Source organism: Taudactylus pleione, unplaced genomic scaffold (assembly GCF_031769625.1).
Source record: "Taudactylus pleione unplaced genomic scaffold, aTauple2 ptg000400l, whole genome shotgun sequence".
Classification (NCBI taxonomy): Eukaryota; Metazoa; Chordata; class Amphibia; order Anura; family Myobatrachidae; genus Taudactylus; species Taudactylus pleione.
The window spans coordinates 4,072,413-4,095,431 of record NW_028284802.1 but is presented as its reverse complement, the minus strand read 5'-3'; the positions used below and the strand labels follow the sequence as shown (position 1 = coordinate 4,095,431).

The following is a 23,019-nucleotide window of genomic DNA, read 5'->3' as shown; positions in this document are numbered from 1 at the left end:
AACATTGAGGTACTTTATCTCTGGTGTAGCCCCTCTAAAATGGACTTTTGAGCCACGTGGGCCCTGGTGATGGTAAAGGCGGAGACAAATTAGTGGTTTTAAAAATAAAAAATTACATAACTCAGATTCCTATATGGTGCTCTACTGTATATTTACACGTAGTCTATACTCATTCACATTGAATTTGCATATGTACGCCCATAAGGATGATGAGTTAATCAGTAAAACGCATAGTAAATATGGGCAGATCATCAAGAATGCAAACACACTGCTCATTATAGGGAGACTGAAGCAAAGATTTTCGTTCTTGACCTACAGCACCAATAATCGAAATTAACAGTTTATATGTGAAATGCTGAAACAATCGTACAATGCACACTAAACATAAAGGGGCCCATTTATCATTCAAAGATCCCCTAAAGAATCATAAAGGATTAGCAGCAGATATCTGGGTTTCTATAGAGTATGCGATGCTGACAGATGTAACAAGTTCCGAAATGCAAAGCATTCTCAGAGCACCCCAGACTTCCACCCCAACGCTCTTAGCTGCAGGTGTAGCTGAAACAAGCAAACTGCTCGTTACACTTGGGAGCACACAGAGCCGTTCAACCTCTTCACATACAGTGACATCTTTTCTAATACAGCAAACGTAATATATGGAACAACAAGTATTTATGCTAGCGTGGCCACGCTCAAACACCGGAGATCAAGTAAAGTAGATGTGGTAACTTACTAAGAAAAGTTACTCGTATACATGCTTGCTACGTACGCTTTTAACTTAATTTGCTATGTGCTGCTCCTAACAAACTAATATCTATACAAGATGAGGACTCAATTAGATACGCACAGCAGAGGATAAGACGATATATCGGATTAAAATACCATTGTTTTTGCCAACTACATAATTGCTACTAACCTCTGAAGTACTGTCAGGTAACAAGTAGTAACCAGGTCCAACACAGCATAGCTTCCAAGATCCGACGAGATTGGGCATGTCCAGTGTGGTGTGGCTGTAGGGGAGGAACAATTTTTAATTTAGATCTTACTTCTTACCGCTTGTCAGTTCATTAAAGAGTTAATAAAATAAATGTAAATAGTCAGAGGCGACTGTTATGGCAGTATAAAATCACCTACAGCACCTGGTATTCCCAGGTGGTCTCCCATCCAAGTACTAACCAAGCCCGACACTGCATAGCTTACAAGATGAGATTGGTAATGTCCAGTGTGGTATGGCCGTAGGTGATCAATCTTCTTCTTAGACCTCTTTTACTACTCACCACCAGTAATTATCAAGTTAATATAATAAATGTAAATAGTAATAGAAAAGAACATTATAGTAGCATAAAATTACCTACAACACCTGGGATTCCCAGGTGGTCTAACGCTAACCAGGCCCAACACTGCATAGCTTACAAAACAAGATTGGGCATGTCCAGTGTGGAAAAGCAATAGGTGAACACAAAGATTCACTGCACATAAATGCTTATTGTTTCAGAGTTCACGGCTGCGCTCTGTGAGCTCCCAACTGTAACGGATGGCTTGCTTGTTACAGCCATGGTCAGGACACCAGCAGCAGCGTGCATCGCGGCGAAGTCCGGCCTGCTACAAGTTGCCTTACAAAGAGAATGGGCTCAGACGGCAAACAGAAGGGCTGTGGTGGCAGGCGAGATAGGATACAAGACAGCAGGATGTGACATCCCATCCCGCCATTTCTATTCAAGCTCGTCTACCTCCACAGCCCTTCTGTATGCCCTTTGAGACCCTATTCTCGAGTAGGGCAGCTCGGAGCACCACAGACTTCCACCCCAACGCTCTTAGCTGCAGGTGCGCTGACCATAGCTGGAACAAGCAACAAGCTGCTCGTTACACTTAGGAGCCGCTTAACCTCTTCACATACAGTGACAGCATTTCTAATACAGCAAACATGATCTCTGGAAAAACAAGCATTTATGCTAGCGTGGCCACGCTCAAACACCGGAGATCAAGTAAAGTACATGTGGTAACTTACTAAGAAAAGTTACTCATATACATGCTTGCTACATACGCTTTTAACTTCATTTGCTATGTGCTGCTCCTAACAAACTAATATCTATACAAGACAAGGGAACTCAATTAGATACACACTGCAGAGGATAAGATGATATATCGGATTAACAAACCATTGCTTTTGCCAACTACATAATTGCTACTAACTTTTCACAATGTTACATTATTTTATAATATTTAACATCTGTGGAATATTATGTACACGTTATAAATATTTTTAGGATTTACATTGATCAAGTAAAAAATATATAGGCCCAAGTTTCTACTATATTAAAAGGAACTACATATATATTTATTCATATATTATATTTATATCCTTGAGAACTATAGCGCAGTGATTCTTTATGTTGTGTTCTGTATTTATTTTTCAAGGCCTTGCAAGCTTTGTGCACTTGCAACTGGGTACGCTCTTTCAAATACAAACTAAATACATAGCGCCAAGGGAAAGGCGTTTCTGCGACCCTCCCCATTTTTTAATATAATTGTTATTACCGTGGCTGTAGGTGAGCAACAAATTCTCTTAGAACCCATACTTCTAAGCTTATTAAATACATTACTGGTGGTAAGATAATGAATGTAAAAAGTCATAGAATAGACTGTTATGGCAGTATAACATCACCTACAGTACCTGGTATTCCACGGTGGTCTCCCACAAAACTACTAACCAGGCTCAACACTGCTTAGCTTCCAAGATCAGACGAGATTGGGCGTGTCCAGTGTAGTATGGCCGTAGGTGATCAAAACTTATTCATAGACCTCTTTTACTACTTACCACCAGTAAATTCATTAACTATAAACCATGTAAATAGTCATAGAAAAAAATATTATAGAATATAATTACCTACAACACCTGGTATTCCCAGGTGGTCTCCCATCCAAGTACTAACCAGCCCGACACTGCATAGCTTGGGCATGTCCAGTGTGGTTATGGCTGTAGGTGAACCCAACATAAAGATTCACTGCACATAAATGCTTATTGTTTCAGAGTTCACGGCTGCGCTCTGTGAGCTCCCAACTGTAACGGATGGCTTGCTTGTTACAGCCATGGTCAGGACACCAGCAGCAGCGAGCATCGTGGCGAAGTCCGGCCTGCTACAAGTTGCCTTACAAAGAGAATGGGCTCAGACGGCAAACAGAAGGGCTGTGGTGGCAGGCGAGATAGGATACAAGACAGCAGGATGTGACGTCCCATCCCGCCGTTTCTATTCAAGCTCGTCTACCTCCACAGCCCTTCTGTATGCCCTTTGAGACCCTATTCTCGAGTAGGGCAGCTCGGAGCACCACAGACTTCCACCCCAACGCTCTTAGCTGCAGGTGCGCTGACCATAGCTGGAACAAGCAACAAGCTGCTCGTTACACTTGGGAGCCTCTTAACCTCTTCACATACAGTGACAGCATTTCTAATACAGCAAACATGATCTCTGGAACAACAAGCATTTATGCTAGCGTGGCCACGCTCAAACACCGGAGATCAAGTAAAGTACATGTGGTAACTTACTAAGAAACGTTACTCATATACATGCTTGCTACATACGCTTTTAACTTCATTTGCTATGTGCTGCTCCTAACAAACTAGTATCTATACAAGACAAGGGGACTCAATTAGATACGCACTGCAGAGGATAAGACGATATATCGGATTAACAAACCATTGCTTTTGCCAACTACATAATTGCTACTAACTTTTGACAATGTTACATTATTTTATAATATTTAACATCTGTGGAATATTATGAACCAGTTTTAAATATTTTTAGGATTTACATTGATCAAGTAAAAAATATATATGCCCAAGTTTCTACTATATTAAAAGGAACTACATATATTTATTCATATATTATAATATTTAGATCCTTGAGAACTATAGCGCAGTGATTCTTTATGTTGTGTCCTGTATTTATTTTTCAAGGCCTTGCAAGCTTTGTGCACTTGCAACTGGGTACGCTCTTTCAAATACAAACTAAATACATAGCGCCAAGGGAAAGGCGTTTCTGCGACCATCCCTTTTTTTTTATATAATTGTTATTACTGTGGCTGTAGGTGAGCAACAAATTCTCTTAGAACCCATACTTCTAAGCTTATTAAATACATTACTGGTGGTAATATAATGAATGTAAAAAGTCATAGAATAGACTGTTATGGCAGTATAACATCACCTACAGTACCTGGTATTCCACGGTGGTCTCCCACAAAACTACTAACCAGGCTCAACACTGCTTAGCTTCCAAGATCAGACGAGATTGGGCGTGTCCAGTGTAGTATGGCCGTAGGTGATCAAAACTTATTCATAGACCTCTTTTACTACTTACCACCAGTAAATTCATTAACTATAAACCATGTAAATAGTCATAGAAAAAAATATTATAGAATATAATTACCTACAACACCTGGTATTCCCAGGTGGTCTCCCATCCAAGTACTAACCAGCCCGACACTGCATAGCTTGGGCATGTCCAGTGTGGTTATGGCTGTAGGTGAACCCAACATAAAGATTCACTGCACATAAATGCTTATTGTTTCAGATGAAGTTCACGGCTGCGCTCTGTGAGCTCCCAACTGTAACGGATGGCTTGCTTGTTACAGCCATGGTCAGGACACCAGCAGCAGCGAGCATCGTGGCGAAGTCCAGCCTGCTACAAGTTGCCTTACAAAGAGAATGGGCTCAGACGGCAAACAGAAGGGCTGTGGTGGCAGGCGAGATAGGACACAAGACAGCAGGATGTGACGTCCCATCCCGCCGTTTCTATTCAAGCTCGTCTACCTCCACAGCCCTTCTGTATGCCCTTTGAGACCCTATTCTCGTGTAGGGCAGCTCGGAGCACCACAGACTTCCACCCAAACGCTCTTAGCTGCAGGTGCACTGACCGTAGCTGGAACAAGCAACAAGCTGCTCGTTACACTTGGGAGCCTCTTAACCTCTTCACATACAGTGACAGCATTTCTAATACAGCAAACATGATCTCTGGAACAACAAGCATTTATGCTAGCGTGGCCACGCTCAAACACCGGAGATCAAGTAAAGTAGATGTGGTAACTTACTAAGAAACGTTACTCATATACATGCTTGCTACATACGCTTTTAACTTAATTTGCTATGTGCTGCTCCTAACAAACTAATATCTATACAAGACAAGGGGACTCAATTAGATACGCACTGCAGAGGATAAGACGATATATCCGATTAATATACCATTGCTTTTGCCAACTACATAATTGCTACTAACCTTTGAAGTACTGTCAGGTAACAAGTAGTAACCAGGTCCAACACAGCATAGCTTCCAAGATCCGACGAGATTGGGCATGTCCAGTGTGGTGTGGCTGTAGGGGAGGAACAATTTTTAATTTAGATCTTACTTCTTACCGCTTGTCAGTTCATTAAAGAGTTAATAAAATAAGTGTAAATAGTCAGAGGCGACTGTTATGGCAGTATAAAATCACCTACAGCACCTGGTATTCCCAGGTGGTCTCCCATCCAAGTACTAACCAAGCCCGACACTGCATAGCTTACAAGATGAGATTGGTAATGTCCAGTGTGGTATGGCCGTAGGTGATCAATCTTCTTCTTACACCTCTTTTACTACTCACCACCAGTAATTATCAAGTTAATATAATAAATGTAAATAGTAATAGAAAAGAACATTATAGTAGCATAAAATTACCTACAACACCTGGGATTCCCAGGTGGTCTAACGCTAACCAGGCCCAACACTGCATAGCTTACAAAACAAGATTGGGCATGTCCAGTGTAGAAAAGCAATAGGTGAACACAAAGATTCACTGCACATAAATGCTTATTGTTTCAGAGTTCACGGCAGCTCTCTGTGAGCTCCCAACTGTAACGGATGGCTTGCTTGTTACAGCCATGGTCAGGACACCAGCAGCAGCGAGCATCGTGGCGAAGTCCGGCCTGCTACAAGTTGCCTTACAAAGAGAATGGGCTCAGACGGCAAACAGAAGGGCTGTGGTGGCAGGCGAGATAGGACACAAGACAGCAGGATGTGACGTCCCATCCCGCCATTTCTATTCAAGCTCGTCTACCTCCACGGCCCTTCTGTATGCCCTTTGAGACCCTATTCTCGTGTAGGGCAGCTCGGAGCACCACAGACTTCCACCCCAACACTCTTAGCTGCAGGTGCGCTGACCGTAGCTGGAACAAGCAACAAGCTGCTCGTTACACTTGGGAGCCGCTTAACCTCTTCACATACAGTGACAGCATTTCTAATACAGCAAACATGATCTCTGGAACAACAAGCATTTATGCTAGCGTGGCCACGCTCAAACACCGGAGATCAAGTAAAGTATATGTGGTAACTTACTAAGAAAAGTTACTCATATACATGCTTGCTACATACGCTTTTAACTTCATTTGCTATGTGCTGCTCCTAACAAACTAATATCTATACAAGACAAGGGGACTCAATTAGATACGCACTGCAGAGGATAAGACGATATATCGGATTAACAAACCATTGCTTTTGCCAACTACATAATTGCTACTAACTTTTGACAATGTTACATTATTTTATAATATTTAACATCTGTGGAATATTATGTACACGTTATAAATATTTTTAGGATTTACATTGATCAAGTAAAAAATATATAGGCCCAAGTTTCTACTATATTAAAAGGAACTACATATATATTTATTCATATATTATATTTATATCCTTGAGAACTATAGCGCAGTGATTCTTTATGTTGTGTTCTGTATTTATTTTTCAAGGCCTTGCAAGCTTTGTGCACTTGCAACTGGGTACGCTCTTTCAAATACAAACTAAATACATAGCGCCAAGGGAAAGGCGTTTCTGCGACCCTCCCCATTTTTTAATATAATTGTTATTACCGTGGCTGTAGGTGAGCAACAAATTCTCTTAGAACCCATACTTCTAAGCTTATTAAATACATTACTGGTGGTAAGATAATGAATGTAAAAAGTCATAGAATAGACTGTTATGGCAGTATAACATCACCTACAGTACCTGGTATTCCACGGTGGTCTCCCACAAAACTACTAACCAGGCTCAACACTGCTTAGCTTCCAAGATCAGACGAGATTGGGCGTGTCCAGTGTAGTATGGCCGTAGGTGATCAAAACTTATTCATAGACCTCTTTTACTACTTACCACCAGTAAATTCATTAACTATAAACCATGTAAATAGTCATAGAAAAAAATATTATAGAATATAATTACCTACAACACCTGGTATTCCCAGGTGGTCTCCCATCCAAATACTAACCAGCCCGACACTGCATAGCTTGGGCATGTCCAGTGTGGTTATGGCTGTAGGTGAACCCAACATAAAGATTCACTGCACATAAATGCTTATTGTTTCAGAGTTCACGGCTGCGCTCTGTGAGCTCCCAACTGTAACGGATGGCTTGCTTGTTACAGCCATGGTCAGGACACCAGCAGCAGCGAGCATCGTGGCGAAGTCCGGCCTGCTACAAGTTGCCTTACAAAGAGAATGGGCTCAGACGGCAAACAGAAGGGCTGTGGTGGTAGGCGAGATAGGACACAAGACAGCAGGATGTGACGTCCCATCCCGCCGTTTGTATTCAAGCTCGTCTACCTCCACAGCCCTTCTGTATGCCCTTTGAGACCTTATTTTCGTGTAGGGCAGCTCGGAGCACCACAGACTTCCACCCCAACGCTCTTAGCTGCAGGTGCGCTGACCATAGCTGGAACAAGCAAGCTGCTCGTTACACTTGGGAGCCGCTTAACCTCTTCACATTCAGTGACAGCATCTCTAGTACAGCAAACATGATCTCTGGAACAACAAGCATTTATGCTAGCGTGGCCACGCTCAAACACCGGAGATCAAGTAAAGTATATGTGATAACTTACTAAGAAAAGTTACTCATATACATGCTTGCTACATACGCTTTTAACTTCATTTGCTATGTGCTGCTCCTAACAAACTAGTATCTATACAAGACAAGGGAACTCAATTAGATACGCACTGCAGAGGATAAGATGATATATCGGATTAACAAACCATTGCTTTTGCCAACTACATAATTGCTACTAACTTTTGACAATGTTACATTATTTTATAATATTTAACATCTGTGGAATATTATGTACACGTTTTAAATATTTTTAGGATTTACATTGATCAAGTAAAAAATATATAGGCCCAAGTTTCTACTATATTAAAAGGAACTACATATATATTTATTCATATATTATATTTATATCCTTGAGAACTATAGCGCAGTGATTCTTTATGTTGTGTTCTGTATTTATTTTTCAAGGCCTTGCAAGCTTTGTGCACTTGCAACTGGGTACGCTCTTTCAAATACAAACTAAATACATAGCGCCAAGGGAAAGGCGTTTCTGCGACCATCCCTTTTTTTTTATATAATTGTTATTACTGTGGCTGTAGGTGAGCAACAAATTCTCTTAGAACCCATACTTCTAAGCTTATTAAATACATTACTGGTGGTAATATAATGAATGTAAAAAGTCATAGAATAGACTGTTATGGCAGTATAACATCACCTACAGTACCTGGTATTCCACGGTGGTCTCCCACAAAACTACTAACCAGGCTCAACACTGCTTAGCTTCCAAGATCAGACGAGATTGGGCGTGTCCAGTGTAGTATGGCCGTAGGTGATCAAAACTTATTCATAGACCTCTTTTACTACTTAACACCAGTAAATTCATTAACTATAAACCATGTAAATAGTCATAGAAAAAAATATTATAGAATATAATTACCTACAACACCTGGTATTCCCAGGTGGTCTCCCATCCAAGTACTAACCAGCCCGACACTGCATAGCTTGGGCATGTCCAGTGTGGTTATGGCTGTAGGTGAACCCAACATAAAGATTCACTGCACATAAATGCTTATTGTTTCAGAGTTCACGGCTGCGCTCTGTGAGCTCCCAACTGTAACGGATGGCTTGCTTGTTACAGCCATGGTCAGGACACCAGCAGCAGCGAGCATCGTGGCGAAGTCCAGCCTGCTACAAGTTGCCTTACAAAGAGAATGGGCTCAGACGGCAAACAGAAGGGCTGTGGTGGCAGGCGAGATAGGACACAAGACAGCAGGATGTGACGTCCCATCCCGCCGTTTCTATTCAAGCTCGTCTACCTCCACAGCCCTTCTGTATGCCCTTTGAGACCCTATTCTCGTGTAGGGCAGCTCGGAGCACCACAGACTTCCACCCAAACGCTCTTAGCTGCAGGTGCGCTGACCGTAGCTGGAACAAGCAACAAGCTGCTCGTTACACTTGGGAGCCTCTTAACCTCTTCACATACAGTGACAGCATTTCTAATACAGCAAACATGATCTCTGGAACAACAAACATTTATGCTAGCGTGGCCACGCTCAAACACCGGAGATCAAGTAAAGTAGATGTGGTAACTTACTAAGAAACGTTACTCATATACATGCTTGCTACATACGCTTTTAACTTAATTTGCTATGTGCTGCTCCTAACAAACTAATATCTATACAAGACAAGGGGACTCAATTAGATACGCACTGCAGAGGATAAGACGATATATCGGATTAATATACCATTGCTTTTGCCAACTACATAATTGCTACTAACCTTTGAAGTACTGTCAGGTAACAAGTAGCAACCAGGTCCAACACAGCATAGCTTCCAAGATCCGACGAGATTGGGCATGTCCAGTGTGGTGTGGCTGTAGGGGAGGAACAATTTTTAATTTAGATCTTACTTCTTACCGCTTGTCAGTTCATTAAAGAGTTAATAAAATAAATGTAAATAGTCAGAGGCGACTGTTATGGCAGTATAAAATCACCTACAGCACCTGGTATTCCCAGGTGGTCTCCCATCCAAGTACTAACCAAGCCCGACACTGCATAGCTTACAAGATGAGATTGGTAATGTCCAGTGTGGTATGGCCGTAGGTGATCAATCTTCTTCTTACACCTCTTTTACTACTCACCACCAGTAATTATCAAGTTAATATAATAAATGTAAATAGTAATAGAAAAGAACATTATAGTAGCATAAAATTACCTACAACACCTGGGATTCCCAGGTGGTCTAACGCTAACCAGGCCCAACACTGCATAGCTTACAAAACAAGATTGGGCATGTCCAGTGTGGAAAAGCAATAGGTGAACACAAAGATTCACTGCACATAAATGCTTATTGTTTCAGAGTTCACGGCAGCTCTCTGTGAGCTCCCAACTGTAACGGATGGCTTGCTTGTTACAGCCATGGTCAGGACACCAGCAGCAGCGAGCATCGTGGCGAAGTCCGGCCTGCTACAAGTTGCCTTACAAAGAGAATGGGCTCAGACGGCAAACAGAAGGGCTGTGGTGGCAGGCGAGATAGGACACAAGACAGCAGGATGTGACGTCCCATCCCGCCATTTCTATTCAAGCTCGTCTACCTCCACGGCCCTTCTGTATGCCCTTTGAGACCCTATTCTCGTGTAGGGCAGCTCGGAGCACCACAGACTTCCACCCCAACACTCTTAGCTGCAGGTGCGCTGACCGTAGCTGGAACAAGCAACAAGCTGCTCGTTACACTTGGGAGCCGCTTAACCTCTTCACATACAGTGACAGCATTTCTAATACAGCAAACATGATCTCTGGAACAACAAGCATTTATGCTAGCGTGGCCACGCTCAAACACCGGAGATCAAGTAAAGTATATGTGGTAACTTACTAAGAAAAGTTACTCATATACATGCGCTTTTAACTTCATTTGCTATGTGCTGCTCCTAACAAACTAATATCTATACAAGACAAGGGGACTCAATTAGATACGCACTGCAGAGGATAAGACGATATATCGGATTAACAAACCATTGCTTTTGCCAACTACATAATTGCTACTAACTTTTGACAATGTTACATTATTTTATAATATTTAACATCTGTGGAATATTATGTACACGTTATAAATATTTTTAGGATTTACATTGATCAAGTAAAAAATATATAGGCCCAAGTTTCTACTATATTAAAAGGAACTACATATATATTTATTCATATATTATATTTATATCCTTGAGAACTATAGCGCAGTGATTCTTTATGTTGTGTTCTGTATTTATTTTTCAAGGCCTTGCAAGCTTTGTGCACTTGCAACAGGGTACGCTCTTTCAAATACAAACTAAATACATAGCGCCAAGGGAAAGGCGTTTCTGCGACCATCCCCATTTTTTAATATAATTGTTATTACCGTGGCTGTAGGTGAGCAACAAATTCTCTTAGAACCCATACTTCTAAGCTTATTAAATACATTACTGGTGGTAAGATAATTAATGTAAAAAGTCATAGAATAGACTGTTATGGCAGTATAACATCACCTACAGTACCTGGTATTCCACGGTGGTCTCCCACAAAACTACTAACCAGGCTCAACACTGCTTAGCTTCCAAGATCAGACGAGATTGGGCGTGTCCAGTGTAGTATGGCCGTAGGTGATCAAAACTTATTCATAGACCTCTTTTACTACTTACCACCAGTAAATTCATTAACTATAAACCATGTAAATAGTCATAGAAAAAAATATTATAGAATATAATTACCTACAACACCTGGTATTCCCAGGTGGTCTCCCATCCAAGTACTAACCAGCCCGACACTGCATAGCTTGGGCATGTCCAGTGTGGTTATGGCTGTAGGTGAACCCAACATAAAGATTCACTGCACATAAATGCTTATTGTTTCAGAGTTCACGGCTGCGCTCTGTGAGCTCCCAACTGTAACGGATGGCTTGCTTGTTACAGCCATGGTCAGGACACCAGCAGCAGCGAGCATCGTGGCGAAGTCCGGCCTGCTACAAGTTGCCTTACAAAGAGAATGGGCTCAGACGGCAAACAGAAGGGCTGTGGTGGTAGGCGAGATAGGACACAAGACAGCAGGATGTGACGTCCCATCCCGCCGTTTGTATTCAAGCTCGTCTACCTCCACAGCCCTTCTGTATGCCCTTTGAGACCTTATTTTCGTGTAGGGCAGCTCGGAGCACCACAGACTTCCACCCCAACGCTCTTAGCTGCAGGTGCGCTGACCATAGCTGGAACAAGCAAGCTGCTCGTTACACTTGGGAGCCGCTTAACCTCTTCACATTCAGTGACAGCATCTCTAGTACAGCAAACATGATCTCTGGAACAACAAGCATTTATGCTAGCGTGGCCACGCTCAAACACCGGAGATCAAGTAAAGTATATGTGATAACTTACTAAGAAAAGTTACTCATATACATGCTTGCTACATACGCTTTTAACTTCATTTGCTATGTGCTGCTCCTAACAAACTAGTATCTATACAAGACAAGGGAACTCAATTAGATACGCACTGCAGAGGATAAGATGATATATCGGATTAACAAACCATTGCTTTTGCCAACTACATAATTGCTACTAACTTTTGACAATGTTACATTATTTTATAATATTTAACATCTGTGGAATATTATGTACACGTTTTAAATATTTTTAGGATTTACATTGATCAAGTAAAAAATATATAGGCCCAAGTTTCTACTATATTAAAAGGAACTACATATATATTTATTCATATATTATATTTATATCCTTGAGAACTATAGCGCAGTGATTCTTTATGTTGTGTTCTGTATTTATTTTTCAAGGCCTTGCAAGCTTTGTGCACTTGCAACTGGGTACGCTCTTTCAAATACAAACTAAATACATAGCGCCAAGGGAAAGGCGTTTCTGCGACCATCCCTTTTTTTTAATATAATTGTTATTACTGTGGCTGTAGGTGAGCAACAAATTCTCTTAGAACCCATACTTCTAAGCTTATTAAATACATTACTGGTGGTAATATAATGAATGTAAAAAGTCATAGAATAGACTGTTATGGCAGTATAACATCACCTACAGTACCTGGTATTCCACGGTGGTCTCCCACAAAACTACTAACCAGGCTCAACACTGCTTAGCTTCCAAGATCAGACGAGATTGGGCGTGTCCAGTGTAGTATGGCCGTAGGTGATCAAAACTTATTCATAGACCTCTTTTACTACTTAACACCAGTAAATTCATTAACTATAAACCATGTAAATAGTCATAGAAAAAAATATTATAGAATATAATTACCTACAACACCTGGTATTCCCAGGTGGTCTCCCATCCAAGTACTAACCAGCCCGACACTGCATAGCTTGGGCATGTCCAGTGTGGTTATGGCTGTAGGTGAACCCAACATAAAGATTCACTGCACATAAATGCTTATTGTTTCAGATGAAGTTCACGGCTGCGCTCTGTGAGCTCCCAACTGTAACGGATGGCTTGCTTGTTACAGCCATGGTCAGGACACCAGCAGCAGCGAGCATCGTGGCGAAGTCCAGCCTGCTACAAGTTGCCTTACAAAGAGAATGGGCTCAGACGGCAAACAGAAGGGCTGTGGTGGCAGGCGAGATAGGACACAAGACAGCAGGATGTGACGTCCCATCCCGCCGTTTCTATTCAAGCTCGTCTACCTCCACAGCCCTTCTGTATGCCCTTTGAGACCCTATTCTCGTGTAGGGCAGCTCGGAGCACCACAGACTTCCACCCAAACGCTCTTAGCTGCAGGTGCGCTGACCGTAGCTGGAACAAGCAACAAGCTGCTCGTTACACTTGGGAGCCTCTTAACCTCTTCACATACAGTGACAGCATTTCTAATACAGCAAACATGATCTCTGGAACAACAAGCATTTATGCTAGCGTGGCCACGCTCAAACACCGGAGATCAAGTAAAGTAGATGTGGTAACTTACTAAGAAACGTTACTCATATACATGCTTGCTACATACGCTTTTAACTTAATTTGCTATGTGCTGCTCCTAACAAACTAATATCTATACAAGACAAGGGGACTCAATTAGATACGCACTGCAGAGGATAAGACGATATATCGGATTAATATACCATTGCTTTTGCCAACTACATAATTGCTACTAACCTTTGAAGTACTGTCAGGTAACAAGTAGCAACCAGGTCCAACACAGCATAGCTTCCAAGATCCGACGAGATTGGGCATGTCCAGTGTGGTGTGGCTGTAGGGGAGGAACAATTTTTAATTTAGATCTTACTTCTTACCGCTTGTCAGTTCATTAAAGAGTTAATAAAATAAATGTAAATAGTCAGAGGCGACTGTTATGGCAGTATAAAATCACCTACAGCACCTGGTATTCCCAGGTGGTCTCCCATCCAAGCCCGACACTGCATAGCTTACAAGATGAGATTGGTAATGTCCAGTGTGGTATGGCCGTAGGTGATCAATCTTCTTCTTACACCTCTTTTACTACTCACCACCAGTAATTATCAAGTTAATATAATAAATGTAAATAGTAATAGAAAAGAACATTATAGTAGCATAAAATTACCTACAACACCTGGGATTCCCAGGTGGTCTAACGCTAACCAGGCCCAACACTGCATAGCTTACAAAACAAGATTGGGCATGTCCAGTGTGGAAAAGCAATAGGTGAACACAAAGATTCACTGCACATAAATGCTTATTGTTTCAGAGTTCACGGCAGCTCTCTGTGAGCTCCCAACTGTAACGGATGGCTTGCTTGTTACAGCCATGGTCAGGACACCAGCAGCAGCGAGCATCGTGGCGAAGTCCGGCCTGCTACAAGTTGCCTTACAAAGAGAATGGGCTCAGACGGCAAACAGAAGGGCTGTGGTGGCAGGCGAGATAGGACACAAGACAGCAGGATGTGACGTCCCATCCCGCCGTTTCTATTCAAGCTCGTCTACCTCCACAGCCCTTCTGTATGCCCTTTGAGACCCTATTCTCGTGTAGGGCAGCTCGGAGCACCACAGACTTCCACCCAAACGCTCTTAGCTGCAGGTGCGCTGACCGTAGCTGGAACAAGCAACAAGCTGCTCGTTACACTTGGGAGCCTCTTAACCTCTTCACATACAGTGACAGCATTTCTAATACAGCAAACATGATCTCTGGAACAACAAACATTTATGCTAGCGTGGCCACGCTCAAACACCGGAGATCAAGTAAAGTAGATGTGGTAACTTACTAAGAAACGTTACTCATATACATGCTTGCTACATACGCTTTTAACTTAATTTGCTATGTGCTGCTCCTAACAAACTAATATCTATACAAGACAAGGGGACTCAATTAGATACGCACTGCAGAGGATAAGACGATATATCGGATTAATATACCATTGCTTTTGCCAACTACATAATTGCTACTAACCTTTGAAGTACTGTCAGGTAACAAGTAGCAACCAGGTCCAACACAGCATAGCTTCCAAGATCCGACGAGATTGGGCATGTCCAGTGTGGTGTGGCTGTAGGGGAGGAACAATTTTTAATTTAGATCTTACTTCTTACCGCTTGTCAGTTCATTAAAGAGTTAATAAAATAAATGTAAATAGTCAGAGGCGACTGTTATGGCAGTATAAAATCACCTACAGCACCTGGTATTCCCAGGTGGTCTCCCATCCAAGTACTAACCAAGCCCGACACTGCATAGCTTACAAGATGAGATTGGTAATGTCCAGTGTGGTATGGCCGTAGGTGATCAATCTTCTTCTTACACCTCTTTTACTACTCACCACCAGTAATTATCAAGTTAATATAATAAATGTAAATAGTAATAGAAAAGAACATTATAGTAGCATAAAATTACCTACAACACCTGGGATTCCCAGGTGGTCTAACGCTAACCAGGCCCAACACTGCATAGCTTACAAAACAAGATTGGGCATGTCCAGTGTGGAAAAGCAATAGGTGAACACAAAGATTCACTGCACATAAATGCTTATTGTTTCAGAGTTCACGGCAGCTCTCTGTGAGCTCCCAACTGTAACGGATGGCTTGCTTGTTACAGCCATGGTCAGGACACCAGCAGCAGCGAGCATCGTGGCGAAGTCCGGCCTGCTACAAGTTGCCTTACAAAGAGAATGGGCTCAGACGGCAAACAGAAGGGCTGTGGTGGCAGGCGAGATAGGACACAAGACAGCAGGATGTGACGTCCCATCCCGCCATTTCTATTCAAGCTCGTCTACCTCCACGGCCCTTCTGTATGCCCTTTGAGACCCTATTCTCGTGTAGGGCAGCTCGGAGCACCACAGACTTCCACCCCAACACTCTTAGCTGCAGGTGCGCTGACCGTAGCTGGAACAAGCAACAAGCTGCTCGTTACACTTGGGAGCCGCTTAACCTCTTCACATACAGTGACAGCATTTCTAATACAGCAAACATGATCTCTGGAACAACAAGCATTTATGCTAGCGTGGCCACGCTCAAACACCGGAGATCAAGTAAAGTATATGTGGTAACTTACTAAGAAAAGTTACTCATATACATGCGCTTTTAACTTCATTTGCTATGTGCTGCTCCTAACAAACTAATATCTATACAAGACAAGGGGACTCAATTAGATACGCACTGCAGAGGATAAGACGATATATCGGATTAACAAACCATTGCTTTTGCCAACTACATAATTGCTACTAACTTTTGACAATGTTACATTATTTTATAATATTTAACATCTGTGGAATATTATGTACACGTTATAAATATTTTTAGGATTTACATTGATCAAGTAAAAAATATATAGGCCCAAGTTTCTACTATATTAAAAGGAACTACATATATATTTATTCATATATTATATTTATATCCTTGAGAACTATAGCGCAGTGATTCTTTATGTTGTGTTCTGTATTTATTTTTCAAGGCCTTGCAAGCTTTGTGCACTTGCAACTGGGTACGCTCTTTCAAATACAAACTAAATACATAGCGCCAAGGGAAAGGCGTTTCTGCGACCATCCCAATTTTTTAATATAATTGTTATTACCGTGGCTGTAGGTGAGCAACAAATTCTCTTAGAACCCATACTTCTAAGCTTATTAAATACATTACTGGTGGTAAGATAATTAATGTAAAAAGTCATAGAATAGACTGTTATGGCAGTATAACATCACCTACAGTACCTGGTATTCCACGGTGGTCTCCCACAAAACTACTAACCAGGCTCAACACTGCTTAGCTTCCAAGATCAGACGAGATTGGGCGTGTCCAGTGTAGTATGGCCGTAGGTGATCAAAACTTATTCATAGACCTCTTTTACTACTTACCACCAGTAAATTCATTAACTATAAACCATGTAAATAGTCATAGAAAAAAATATTATAGAATATAATTACCTACAACACCTGGTATTCCCAGGTGGTCTCCCATCCAAGTACTAACCAGCCCGACACTGCATAGCTTGGGCATGTCCAGTGTGGTTATGGCTGTAGGTGAACCCAACATAAAGATTCACTGCACATAAATGCTTATTGTTTCAGAGTTCACGGCTGCGCTCTGTGAGCTCCCAACTGTAACGGATGGCTTGCTTGTTACAGCCATGGTCAGGACACCAGCAGCAGCGAGCATCGTGGCGAAGTCCGGCCTGCTACAAGTTGCCTTACAAAGAGAATGGGCTCAGACGGCAAACAGAAGGGCTGTGGTGGTAGGCGAGATAGGACACAAGACAGCAGGATGTGACGTCCCATCCCGCCGTTTGTATTCAAGCTCGTCTACCTCCACAGCCCTTCTGTATGCCCTTTGAGACCTTATTTTCGTGTAGGGCAGCTCGGAGCACCACAGACTTCCACCCCAACGCTCTTAGCTGCAGGTGCGCTGACCATAGCTGGAACAAGCAAGCTGCTCGTTACACTTGGGAGCCGCTTAATCTCTTCACATTCAGTGACAGCATCTCTAGTACAGCAAACATGATCTCTGGAACAACAAGCATTTATGCTAGCGTGGCCACGCTCAAACACCGGAGATCAAGTAAAGTATATGTGATAACTTACTAAGAAAAGTTACTCATATACATGCTTGCTACATACGCTTTTAACTTCATTTGCTATGTGCTGCTCCTAACAAACTAGTATCTATACAAGACAAGGGAACTCAATTAGATACGCACTGCAGAGGATAAGATGATATATCGGATTAACAAACCATTGCTTTTGCCAACTACATAATTGCTACTAACTTTTGACAATGTTACATTATTTTATAATATTTAACATCTGTGGAATATTATGTACACGTTTTAAATATTTTTAGGATTTACATTGATCAAGTAAAAAATATATAGGCCCAAGTTTCTACTATATTAAAAGGAACTACATATATATTTATTCATATATTATATTTATATCCTTGAGAACTATAGCGCAGTGATTCTTTATGTTGTGTTCTGTATTTATTTTTCAAGGCCTTGCAAGCTTTGTGCACTTGCAACTGGGTACGCTCTTTCAAATACAAACTAAATACATAGCGCCAAGGGAAAGGCGTTTCTGCGACCATCCCTTTTTTTTAATATAATTGTTATTACTGTGGCTGTAGGTGAGCAACAAATTCTCTTAGAACCCATACTTCTAAGCTTATTAAATACATTACTGGTGGTAATATAATGAATGTAAAAAGTCATAGAATAGACTGTTATGGCAGTATAACATCACCTACAGTACCTGGTATTCCACGGTGGTCTCCCACAAAACTACTAACCAGGCTCAACACTGCTTACCATCCAAGATCAGACGAGATTGGGCGTGTCCAGTGTAGTATGGCCGTAGGTGATCAAAACTTATTCATAGACCTCTTTTACTACTTACCACCAGTAAATTCATTAACTATAAACCATGTAAATAGTCATAGAAAAAAATATTATAGAATATAATTACCTACAACACCTGGTATTCCCAGGTGGTCTCCCATCCAAGTACTAACCAGCCCGACACTGCATAGCTTGGGCATGTCCAGTGTGGTTATGGCTGTAGGTGAACCCAACATAAAGATTCACTGCACATAAATGCTTATTGTTTCAGAGTTCACGGCTGCGCTCTGTGAGCTCCCAACTGTAACGGATGGCTTGCTTGTTACAGCCATGGTCAGGACACCAGCAGCAGCGAGCATCGTGGCGAAGTCCAGCCTGCTACAAGTTGCCTTACAAAGAGAATGGGCTCAGACGGCAAACAGAAGGGCTGTGGTGGCAGGCGAGATAGGACACAAGACAGCAGGATGTGACGTCCCATCCCACCGTTTCTATTCAAGCTCGTCTACCTCCACAGCCCTTCTGTATGCCCTTTGAGACCCTATTCTCGTGTAGGGCAGCTCGGAGCACCACAGACTTCCACCCAAACGCTCTTAGCTGCAGGTGCGCTGACCGTAGCTGGAACAAGCAACAAGCTGCTCGTTACACTTGGGAGCCTCTTAACCTCTTCACATACAGTGACAGCATTTCTAATACAGCAAACATGATCTCTGGAACAACAAACATTTATGCTAGCGTGGCCACGCTCAAACACCGGAGATCAAGTAAAGTAGATGTGGTAACTTACTAAGAAACGTTACTCATATACATGCTTGCTACATACGCTTTTAACTTAATTTGCTATGTGCTGCTCCTAACAAACTAATATCTATACAAGACAAGGGGACTCAATTAGATACGCACTGCAGAGGATAAGACGATATATCCGATTAATATACCATTGCTTTTGCCAACTACATAATTGCTACTAACCTTTGAAGTACTGTCAGGTAACAAGTAGCAACCAGGTCCAACACAGCATAGCTTCCAAGATCCGACGAGATTGGGCATGTCCAGTGTGGTGTGGCTGTAGGGGAGGAACAATTTTTAATTTAGATCTTACTTCTTACCGCTTGTCAGTTCATTAAAGAGTTAATAAAATAAATGTAAATAGTCAGAGGCGACTGTTATGGCAGTATAAAATCACCTACAGCACCTGGTATTCCCAGGTGGTCTCCCATCCAAGTACTAACCAAGCCCGACACTGCATAGCTTACAAGATGAGATTGGTAATGTCCAGTGTGGTATGGCCGTAGGTGATCAATCTTCTTCTTACACCTCTTTTACTACTCACCACCAGTAATTATCAAGTTAATATAATAAATGTAAATAGTAATAGAAAAGAACATTATAGTAGCATAAAATTACCTACAACACCTGGGATTCCCAGGTGGTCTAACGCTAACCAGGCCCAACACTGCATAGCTTACAAAACAAGATTGGGCATGTCCAGTGTGGAAAAGCAATAGCTGAACACAAAGATTCACTGCACATAAATGCTTATTGTTTCAGAGTTCACGGCAGCTCTCTGTGAGCTCCCAACTGTAACGGATGGCTTGCTTGTTACAGCCATGGTCAGGACACCAGCAGCAGCGAGCACCGCGGCGAAGTCCGGCCTGCTACAAGTTGCCTTACAAAGAGAATGGGCTCAGACGGCAAACAGAAGGGCTGTGGTGGCAGGCGAGATAGGATACAAGACAGCAGGATGTGACGTCCCATCCCGCCATTTCTATTCAAGCTCGTCTACCTCCACGGCCCTTCTGTATGCCCTTTGAGACCCTATTCTCGTGTAGGGCAGCTCGGAGCACCACAGACTTCCACCCCAACACTCTTAGCTGCAGGTGCGCTGACCGTAGCTGGAACAAGCAACAAGCTGCTCGTTACACTTGGGAGCCGCTTAACCTCTTCACATACAGTGACAGCATTTCTAATACAGCAAACATGATCTCTGGAACAACAAGCATTTATGCTAGCGTGGCCACGCTCAAACACCGGAGATCAAGTAAAGTACATGTGGTAACTTACTAAGAAAAGTTACTCATATACATGCTTGCTACATACGCTTTTAACTTCATTTGCTATGTGCTGCTCCTAACAAACTAATATCTATACAAGACAAGGGGACTCAATTAGATACGCACTGCAGAGGATAAGACGATATATCGGATTAACAAACCATTGCTTTTGCCAACTACATAATTGCTACTAACTTTTGACAATGTTACATTATTTTATAATATTTAACATCTGTGGAATATTATGTACACGTTTTAAATATTTTTAGGATTTACATTGATCAAGTAAAAAATATATAGGCCCAAGTTTCTACTATATTAAAAGGAACTACATATATATTTATTCATATATTATATTTATATCCTTGAGAACTATAGCGCAGTGATTCTTTATGTTGTGTTCTGTATTTATTTTTCAAGGCCTTGCAAGCTTTGTGCACTTGCAACTGGGTACGCTCTTTCAAATACAAACTAAATACATAGCGCCAAGGGAAAGGCGTTTCTGCGACCATCCCCATTTTTTAATATAATTGTTATTACCGTGGCTGTAGGTGAGCAACAAATTCTCTTAGAACCCATACTTCTAAGCTTATTAAATACATTACTGGTGGTAAGATAATTAATGTAAAAAGTCATAGAATAGACTGTTATGGCAGTATAACATCACCTACAGTACCTGGTATTCCACGGTGGTCTCCCACAAAACTACTAACCAGGCTCAACACTGCTTAGCTTCCAAGATCAGACGAGATTGGGCGTGTCCAGTGTAGTATGGCTGTAGGTGATCAAAACTTATTCATAGACCTCTTTTACTACTTACCACCAGTAAATTCATTAACTATAAACCATGTAAATAGTCATAGAAAAAAATATTATAGAATATAATTACCTACAACACCTGGTATTCCCAGGTGGTCTCCCATCCAAATACTAACCAGCCCGACACTGCATAGCTTGGGCATGTCCAGTGTGGTTATGGCTGTAGGTGAACCCAACAAAGATTCACTGCACATAAATGCTTATTGTTTCAGAGTTCACGGCTGCGCTCTGTGAGCTCCCAACTGTAACGGATGGCTTGCTTGTTACAGCCATGGTCAGGACACCAGCAGCAGCGAGCATCGTGGCGAAGTCCGGCCTGCTACAAGTTGCCTTACAAAGAGAATGGGCTCAGACGGCAAACAGAAGGGCTGTGGTGGTAGGCGAGATAGGACACAAGACAGCAGGATGTGACGTCCCATCCCGCCGTTTGTATTCAAGCTCGTCTACCTCCACAGCCCTTCTGTATGCCCTTTGAGACCTTATTTTCGTGTACGGCAGCTCGGAGCACCACAGACTTCCACCCCAACGCTCTTAGCTGCAGGTGCGCTGACCATAGCTGGAACAAGCAAGCTGCTCGTTACACTTGGGAGCCGCTTAACCTCTTCACATTCAGTGACAGCATCTCTAGTACAGCAAACATGATCTCTGGAACAACAAGCATTTATGCTAGCGTGGCCACGCTCAAACACCGGAGATCAAGTAAAGTATATGTGATAACTTACTAAGAAAAGTTACTCATATACATGCTTGCTACATACGCTTTTAACTTCATTTGCTATGTGCTGCTCCTAACAAACTAATATCTATACAAGACAAGGGAACTCAATTAGATACGCACTGCAGAGGATAAGACGATATATCGGATTAACAAACCATTGCTTTTGCCAACTACATAATTGCTACTAACTTTTGACAATGTTACATTATTTTATAATATTTAACATCTGTGGAATATTATGTACACGTTTTAAATATTTTTAGGATTTACATTGATCAAGTAAAAAATATATAGGCCCAAGTTTCTACTATATTAAAAGGAACTACATATATATTTATTCATATATTATATTTATATCCTTGAGAACTATAGCGCAGTGATTCTTTATGTTGTGTTCTGTATTTATTTTTCAAGGCCTTGCAAGCTTTGTGCACTTGCAACTGGGTACGCTCTTTCAAATACAAACTAAATACATAGCGCCAAGGGAAAGGCGTTTCTGCGACCATCCCTTTTTTTTAATATAATTGTTATTACTGTGGCTGTAGGTGAGCAACAAATTCTCTTAGAACCCATACTTCTAAGCTTATTAAATACATTACTGGTGGTAATATAATGAATGTAAAAAGTCATAGAATAGACTGTTATGGCAGTATAACATCACCTACAGTACCTGGTATTCCACGGTGGTCTCCCACAAAACTACTAACCAGGCTCAACACTGCTTAGCTTCCAAGATCAGACGAGATTGGGCGTGTCCAGTGTAGTATGGCCGTAGGTGATCAAAACTTATTCATAGACCTCTTTTACTACTTACCACCAGTAAATTCATTAACTATAAACCATG

The 23,019-nt window shown here is 41.8% G+C and overlaps 15 pseudogenes; all 15 read right to left on the bottom strand.

Annotated features, from left to right (window-relative positions):
* Positions 1-1,127: 1,127 nt before the first annotated feature.
* On the bottom strand, positions 1,128-1,241 carry LOC148506571 (5S ribosomal RNA; annotated as a pseudogene).
* Positions 1,242-2,662: 1,421 nt separating this feature from the next.
* LOC148506570 (5S ribosomal RNA) lies at positions 2,663-2,781 on the bottom strand (annotated as a pseudogene).
* Positions 2,782-4,199: 1,418 nt separating this feature from the next.
* Positions 4,200-4,318, bottom strand: LOC148506569 (5S ribosomal RNA; annotated as a pseudogene).
* A 1,163-nt stretch (positions 4,319-5,481) lies between these two features.
* Positions 5,482-5,595, bottom strand: LOC148506568 (5S ribosomal RNA; annotated as a pseudogene).
* Positions 5,596-7,016: 1,421 nt separating this feature from the next.
* Positions 7,017-7,135, bottom strand: LOC148506567 (5S ribosomal RNA; annotated as a pseudogene).
* A 1,414-nt stretch (positions 7,136-8,549) lies between these two features.
* Positions 8,550-8,668, bottom strand: LOC148506566 (5S ribosomal RNA; annotated as a pseudogene).
* A 1,159-nt stretch (positions 8,669-9,827) lies between these two features.
* On the bottom strand, positions 9,828-9,941 carry LOC148506565 (5S ribosomal RNA; annotated as a pseudogene).
* A 1,410-nt stretch (positions 9,942-11,351) lies between these two features.
* Positions 11,352-11,470, bottom strand: LOC148506564 (5S ribosomal RNA; annotated as a pseudogene).
* A 1,414-nt stretch (positions 11,471-12,884) lies between these two features.
* LOC148506563 (5S ribosomal RNA) lies at positions 12,885-13,003 on the bottom strand (annotated as a pseudogene).
* Positions 13,004-15,432: 2,429 nt separating this feature from the next.
* On the bottom strand, positions 15,433-15,546 carry LOC148506562 (5S ribosomal RNA; annotated as a pseudogene).
* Positions 15,547-16,956: 1,410 nt separating this feature from the next.
* On the bottom strand, positions 16,957-17,075 carry LOC148506561 (5S ribosomal RNA; annotated as a pseudogene).
* Positions 17,076-18,489: 1,414 nt separating this feature from the next.
* On the bottom strand, positions 18,490-18,608 carry LOC148506560 (5S ribosomal RNA; annotated as a pseudogene).
* Positions 18,609-19,767: 1,159 nt separating this feature from the next.
* On the bottom strand, positions 19,768-19,881 carry LOC148506559 (5S ribosomal RNA; annotated as a pseudogene).
* Positions 19,882-21,302: 1,421 nt separating this feature from the next.
* LOC148506558 (5S ribosomal RNA) lies at positions 21,303-21,421 on the bottom strand (annotated as a pseudogene).
* Positions 21,422-22,833: 1,412 nt separating this feature from the next.
* Positions 22,834-22,952, bottom strand: LOC148506557 (5S ribosomal RNA; annotated as a pseudogene).
* Positions 22,953-23,019: the final 67 nt, after the last annotated feature.